Source organism: Capra hircus, chromosome 8 (genome assembly GCF_001704415.2).
Source record: "Capra hircus breed San Clemente chromosome 8, ASM170441v1, whole genome shotgun sequence".
In the NCBI taxonomy this organism is placed as follows: Eukaryota; Metazoa; Chordata; class Mammalia; order Artiodactyla; family Bovidae; genus Capra; species Capra hircus.
In genome coordinates, this window is record NC_030815.1 from 102,574,397 (window position 1) to 102,582,348 (window position 7,952).

The following is a 7,952-nucleotide window of genomic DNA, read 5'->3' on the forward strand; positions in this document are numbered from 1 at the left end:
GGCCTGGGAGCAGGAGACAGTGAGTTAGGACCAATTGTGCCACCAACCCACAGGGGGGACCTTCGCTTCCCCCATCCAGGCAAGAAGGGGCCGGGGCTAGGCTCCTGGGTGGTGGGGAGGGCCCTGGACGTCTGGCTCTACATCCTTGGAATTCCCCAAGCCGGGAAGGCTCAGGAGTATTCCCCTAAAAGGCCCGGTGGGGGAATGACTGGCCCGAGGAAGCTTTATTGCATCAAAGAATAGGAAAGCAATACGGTGCAGACATTTCCGATAGGAAAGGTTCCTGGGTTGGGAATGGGACTAGGGGGTGCTTTCTTCCTGTTTAGGGCATGTGACCTCTCCGGGGACAAAGAATAGCTGCTACCACCTCAGTCAGGATGGAGTGTGAGAAAATAGGCTGGAATTATAGCAAGAAGGCTTAAGGTTAGACACTTAGTTTAACCAGATAAAGCACTTGGATCACTTACTCTGAGAGGGATTCAGCCTGAAGTTGTAAACAGGTTTAACAAGGCTTACAGAAATCCACAGAAGCTTCACTCAAAAGGCAGAAATATGGGGAAGATAAGCTTTCAAATCAACAATGGAGTTAGTCATGTCAGCCATATTCCTAGTACCATGCTGGGTATCTTGGCAATGGGTACCTGGTTCTTAGGTACAGAACAGATGTCCCTAACTCCAGGATCAGTCCCAGGTACCCATTCCCCAGAAACTTGTAGCACAAAGCTGGAAGAGAGTCTGAAAACCAATCAAAGCCTTCTCCTCCCCACAAAATTTTCAAAGTTCAAATCCAGGATGTAGTATTTACTGAGCACTCGCTGAGTGCTAAGCCCTTTAAATGCATGAGATCACGGAATTCATGAATGAAATAGTACATTCACTGTTTGGGGGAGAAAGAAGTGGGCTCAGAGAGGCTGTGTCCCACGCCCGGGGCCACGCAGCAGTCAAGCGGCAAAACCGTCTTTCCTCAAGGTGCCGTGCGTTCCCAGGCTAGATGTCCAAGCTTGGGACCTTTCACATTCCTTTTCTGTGCCAGGCGCTGTGCCATATGGTGGGGGTTCTAGGGACAACAGGCCAGCCCCCATCCTCATGAATTCACCCTTGATGGCTGGTTCAGAGGAGGAATTCTTGCTGTTGGAAATTTGGTGTCTGCAGACCATTCCAGAAGCATTCAAGGCAGTGAGAAGCCTGGTCAAGGGTGCAGGGGCTCAAGGAAGTTGAGAACCGAGAGGACAACGGGAGATGGAGACTTTCTGTGGGAAGGTGGTCAGGCTAGGTGAGGACAGAGTCCCTGACTCCAGGATCAGTCGTAGCGGGGAGGGCACCATGAATGGAGATCTCCGAGGCTGGAGCGCCTGGGTGTCCAGCATCCCAGACATGCGATGAACAGCGCCCTCGGACACAGGATGCAGAGGCGATTAGGCACACAGACTTTGGAACTGGGTAGACCTGGACTCAACTTGACTCTAGCTCTGCGTGACCTTGGACAAGTTACTTGCCCTCTCTGAGGCTCAGTTTCTCCAACCAATAAACAAGAATACTTTCTTGAAAGGGTTGGCCCTGTGCTTGACGTGTTATAAGCCCTCCATCTATGGGGGCTGCTCTCATTCAGTTATGCCTGGGCATAACTGCCTCTGTCTGCCTTCTGGTCTCTGTTTCCCAGATAAGAGAATATCTTCTGAGCAGCTCTGAGAGGCCATGGCTCCGTCAGAGACTCTGGGCAGGGGCTGACCAGGGCCTGGTCCCCACGGAGATCAAATTTCCAGCCCCTCCGTGGAGCCAAGTAAACACAGGGGAGACAGCAAGGCTCCCTCCGCTGCCCACTAACAACCAGATTCCTGAAGCCACCGCAGCCGCGGCTGCTCACTCTGATTGTGTCTGGCTCCAGTGTCCCCAGGCCCTGCTGCCGTCACCCTCATGAGACCCTGAGGTTCGAGGTGGGGGTGTGGAAGAGGCGTTGCAAGCCAGTTTCGTGGTGGCGGCGGCGGCCAGTGTGTCAGCTGCTTTCAGGAGCAGATGGCTTGTCTCTCAGAGTTTTCCGTTCTGGCTCTTCCTTCCTCTCTTGGTCATTTCATGGACCGCTAAAGCTGCTGACAGATGAGACAGAGCCCAGGATGCTGAGCAAACTCCCTCCTCCAGCCCTGAAACGGCTGCATCCCCACTATCTGAGGCCAAGGCCAGTGGCCCTAATTTTATAATCTCTCAATTGTTCTATTCTCTGACTTTTTACTTTCCAAGAGAAATTAGCATGTTATTTACTGAGCACATCTATGTCCTAGGCATAGGTGAGCAAGACACAAAATCCCAGTCTTCAAGGATTTCTTGAAGGATCATTTCTGCCTGGTGAATTCCTATCCACTCTTCAAAGTCCAGTTCAAATATCTTCTTCCATTTCTCCATGCTATTCATCTCATGCAACCTCCTCAAGGATTCTCTGCATGATCATGTGAGCTTTTTGGCAGTTCTCTGGGGCCAAGCTCTCTTTTGCTTGAGAAGCTTCACTGGGGCTGATGTTGCCACCTCCAATTCCTCCTACCCCTCATTCCCAAGCAAACCATACTCACTCTTCAGAACTCAGGACCCCTGGACTTTACCCTCAAGGCCATTAAGATGCTCAAGATCCCCAAGGTGCTCTGTCAGTTATGTTTTTACAGTGTGCTATTTGATTCCTGGCCATCTCCCTCTCTGGAATGTACATTCCACGGGGACAAGAAGAGGGTAATGGTATGTGGTCTGGTATGTGGAAGACTCTCAGTATACATCTGCTAAACAGACCCCTCCTCCAGGAAGTCCTCCCTGATTTCCTCAGGCAGTTTCTCTCCCATCTGCTTATTTCTCATCACTTTCTTTCTTGTCTCACTTTGTTTATGAATTTTAAAATTCTAGAATATTTATACACAGAAGAAAGTACATAAAATATGTGTACAGTTTAACAAATTATTATAAAGCAAACGCCAACTTAAGTACCACACAGGTTAAGATTTAGAACAAAATCAGAAACTGGATCTCCCTGTATGTCTTTCTCATCCCACTAGAGTCAGTGCTGATCTTTTGATCATTTCTTGCTTTATTTTATCATTTTGTTTCTACAGAGGACTTCCCAAACCATGGAGTTTCATTTGCCCACTTTTTTGAACGTGATGTGCGTAGAATCACCTGCATATATTCTTGTGCGAGCTTGGCCTCTTCGGCTCAATATTATGTTTGTGAGGCCCCGCCACGTTGGGGTGTATACTTGCAGCTCATTAACTTTCTTTGAGTATAGTTGTTTTTTTTAATCGTATGACATCATTTATTTATTCATTCTACTGCCGATCGACATTTTAACTATGCCACTGTAAGCTTTCTGGTTTGTCTCCTGGAGCGCACATGCACTCAGATTTTAGGGTCTATACCCAGGAGTGGGACTGCTGGGTCGTAGGATATGCAATTTTATGAAATAATGCCAACAAACACTTTTTCTAACAAGTACGTCCACAAAGGTTTAAAGAACTCTTTCAAAAAGTAACTTTGAGATATCACTTTACATGCAATAAAATACACCCATTTAAATGTATATTTGGATGTGTTTGGACAGGTTTTTCTGGTGGCTCAGACAGTAAAGAATCTGTCTGCAAGGCAGGCGGGAAACCCCAGTTTGATCCCTGGGTTGGAAAGATCCCCTGGAGAAGAGAATGAGTATCCAGTCCCGTATTCTTACATGGACAATTCCATGGACAGAGAAACTTCGCGGGCTACAGTCCATGGGACCGCAGAGTCAGACACGACTGAGAGACGAAAGCTTTCCTTCCTTCCTTATACATCTTTGTAACCACCACCACCATCAAGATATAGAACATGACTGTCACCTCCAAAAGTTCCTTCATGACCCTTTCCTGACAATGTCTGCCACCTCTGGCCTCAGTCCACACTGGTCTGCTTACTGTCACTATGGATTAGATTTGCCTTTTCCAGACATTGGTGTATATACAGGGACCATGCTGTTCAACTAACATAAATAGTGATTCTAAACGTGAGTTAAGAAATACGGGGGAAAAAAGCAATTTTTGTTTAGAGATTGTTTTCACAGGTTTATATAGTTATTATATGGGCTTCCCAGGTGGTGCTAATGGTAAAGAACCCACCTGCCAATGCAGGAGACCTAAGAGATGTTTGATCCCTGGGTTGGGAAGATCCCCTGGAGGAGGGCATGGCAGCCCACTCCCGTATTCTTGCCTGGAGAAGCCAATGGACAGGGGAGCCTGCAAGGCTACAGTCCATAGTGTTGCAAAGAGTCGGACACGACTAAGCAACTTAGTATAGCTACAGTGTGTAGTATTTTGTATCTGGCCTCTGCCGGTCAGTGTAACATTTCTGAGATTCATCCACATGTGCGTATGAGCAGTTCACTTCTTTGGGCTCTGGATCAGTGTTCTATTATATGGATGTGCCGGTTTGTTTACACAGTCATCAGTTGATTGACATTTGGATTATTTCCAATTTGGGGGTATTACAGATGAAGTTACTATGAATATCCATGAACAAGCCTTTATGAGGACATTTGTTTTTATTTCTCTAAGATAAATACTGCAGAGTGGAATTTCTGGGTAATGTGGTAAATGCGTGCTTAACTGGATAAGCAGCTGTCAACCTGTTTTCAAAGAATCATTTTATATCCTTACCAGCAATATATGAGAATTCCGGCGGCTCTCTATCTTTGTCAGCACTTGGTATATTGTCAGTAATTTTAGTTTTAGCCATTCTGGTGGGGGTGTACTAGCATCTCACTGTCATTTGCACTGACATTTCTTTAATGACAAATGACATTAAGCATCTTATGTGCTTATTGGTTATTTGTGTATCTTCTTTTGTGAAGTGTCTGTTCAAATATATATATTTTTAATGGTTTATCTTTTTAGTATTAATTTGAAAGAGTTCTTAATATATTCTGGATACAAGTTCTTTGTCAGAACATTGTATCATGAATATTTTCCCCCAGTTGTTGGTTAACTTTTATTACTTAATAATGTCTTTAAAGAGCAGAAGTTTAAAATTTGATGAAGTTCAATTAAGACTTTTTTGTTTCCATTTACTGCATTTTGTATCCTTTATAGGAAATTCTTGCCTAATCCAAGGTTGAAAGAATTTCTTCTATATTTTCTTCTAGAAATTTTATAATTTTAGCTTTTATGCCTCAGTCTATGATCTGACACCACCCTTATGGCAGAAAGTGAAGAGGAGCTAAAAACCCTCTTGATGAAAGTGAAAGAGGAAAGTGAAAAAGTTGGCTTAAAGCTCAACATTCAGAAAACGAAAATCATGGCATCTGGTCCCATCACTTCATGGCAAATAGATAGGGAAACAGTGGAAACAGTAGCTGACTTTATTTTGGGGGGCTCCAAAATCACTGCAGATGGTGACTGCAGCCATGAAATTAAAAGATACTTACTCCTTGGAAGAAAAGTTATGACCAACCTAGACAGCATATTCAAAAGCAGAGACATTACTTTGCCAACAAAGGTCTATCTAGTCAAGGCTATGGTTTTTCCAGTGGTCATGTATGGACGTGAGAGTTGGACTGTGAAGAAGGCTGAGCACCGAAGAATTGATGCTTTTGAACTGTGGTGTTGGAGAAGACTCTTGAGAGTCCCTTGGACTGCCTGGAGATCCAACCAGTCCATTCTGAAGGAGATCAACCCTGGGATTTCTTTGGAAGGAATGATGCTAAAGCTGAAACTCCAGTACTTTGGGCACCTTATATGAAGAGTTGACTCATTGGAAAAGACTCTGATGCTGGGAGGGATTGGGGGCAGGAGGAGAAGGGGATGACAGAGGATGAGATGGCTGGATGGCATCACCGACTCGATGGACAGGAGTTTGGGTAAGCTCTGGGAGTTGGTGATGGACAGGGAGGCCTGGTGTGCTGCGATTCATGGGGTCGCAAAGAGTTGGGCACGACTGAGCGACTGAACTGAACTGAACTGATGATCTATTTCACATCAGTTTTTTGTATATGGCACAAGGTAAACGTCAAGTTCTTCTATTTTTTTAAGTTGATCCCTTCTTGAATTATCTTGGCACTTTTGTCACAGTCAACTGGCCCTGTGTGTTTGGGTCTGTTTTGGGAACTCATCCTCTCCCTTTCATCTCTGCATCAGCGGTTTTGCCAGTGGCCGTCTGCCCTAATCACTACAGTGCCATCATAGGTGTGAAATCAGGTTGAGTCCTTCAAACTTGCTCTTCTTTTTTGAGCTTCATCAAGCAGAAGCTTAGATAATTGATTTGAAACCTATCGTGTCTAATACAAACATTTGAAGCTATAAATTTCCCCTTAAGCAGTTCTTAAGCTGCATCCCACTCATTTCAGTCCCCTTGCCTAAGCTTGTTTCCCCGTATGCCTACTTTCTAAGGTTTTGTAACCAGCCCCTACTTTGCAAAGGGAAGAACCCTACAAGTGGCCTCTTAACTTCCTCTGTTGCTCCTTCTAATTCATTTCCTCCAGAACAGCCAGAGGGAAGTTTTGAGAGGAAATCCATTACATGCCTGCACTGCTCTGACCCTGCTCCACCACGTTCTTACAACTTCCCACTAGCTCCCCTTTCTACTTAGAAAAATATCCAAGCCCCTATCAAGGCTGTGCGCGATCTGGCTCCCACCCACCTCCTGGATCTCATTTTCTCTCTCCTACCTGGTCCTTTTATCACATTTCAGGTGTTCTGGCCTTTTTTTGTTTCTTTCAACTCATGAAGCTCTTTCCTTGCCTCTGAGCCTCTGTAAATACGATTCCTGTGGCCTGGAATGCTCTCCTCCTGTATCAATTAACTGTTGCCAGGTAACAAACCATCCCCAAACCTAATGACTTAAAAAAATAATCATCCCTCTTTCCCTGCCACCAAAGAGCCGCATGGAGGCTGAGGCTTGGGTGCATTCAAGATTTGGCTCTACCGGTAACCCACCTCCATGGCAGAGGAAGGCATTGCCGCTGGAGGTGTAATGAATGGACAGCAATACTGCTTTGCAACAGGTGCTGAAGACCGCCCTCATCCAAAATGGCTTAGCATGTGGAATTCATGAAGCTGCCAAAGCTTTAGACAAGAGCCAAGCCCACCTATGTGTGCTCGCATCCAGCTGTGATGAGCCTATGTATGTCAAGTTGGTGGAGGCCCTTTGTGCTGAGCATCAAATCAACCTTATCAAGGTTGATAAGAAGAAACTAGGGGAATGGGTAGGCCTCTGTAAAACTGACAGAGAGGGAAAACCCCATAAAGTGGTTGGTTGCAGTTGTGAGGTGGTTAAGGACTATGGCAAAGAATCTCAGGCCAAGGATGTCATCGAGGAGTACTTCAAATGCAAGAAATGATGAAATAAAAAACTGAGTTCTTGTTAAAAAAAAAAAAAATCCATGTTCTCTTAGGAGGCAGTGAGACAGCCAAATTGCTATGCTGGTCTGGTTAGGGATTGGTTGATCTTGGTTGGGGCCTTTCATGCATCTTTGGTCAGTGGTGGTTTGGGTAGTGGCCCTGCTGACCTTGGCTGGGTTCCCTTACATGAAGGTGATTCGAGGGCTGTTGACTGGTCTAGCCTGGCCTTGGCTACAAAGGCTGAGACAACTTGACTCTCATCCATATGTCTCTTCCATCTCTCCAGCAGGCTTGCTGAGGGTGAAGGCAGGAATCCAGGGGAAGGTAAACTCCTGCAAGCATGTTTTCAAGCCTCAGTGTAGGTCAGGTCTCCTGAAAGCTATTGCCACAGCAGTCCATGGCCAAGTCCAGATTCAAGATGGGGAAACAGACTGTGCAACTTTAGTGAGAAGAGCTGCAAGGTCACAGGACCTTGCGAAGGAGAAAAGTGGGAGCATCTTCGCCCCTGCCCCTTCTTTCCACCTAGTACCTTCTCATCCTCTGTCTCCTCCTTGAATAATTCTTCTCTGACCATCCTGGGGGCAATAGTCATCCCCCAAGTTTTCTCAGTCGCAT

General features: G+C 45.7%; 1 pseudogene; it reads left to right on the plus strand.

The window, feature by feature from the left end:
• LOC102175128 lies at positions 6,937-7,361 on the plus strand (annotated as a pseudogene).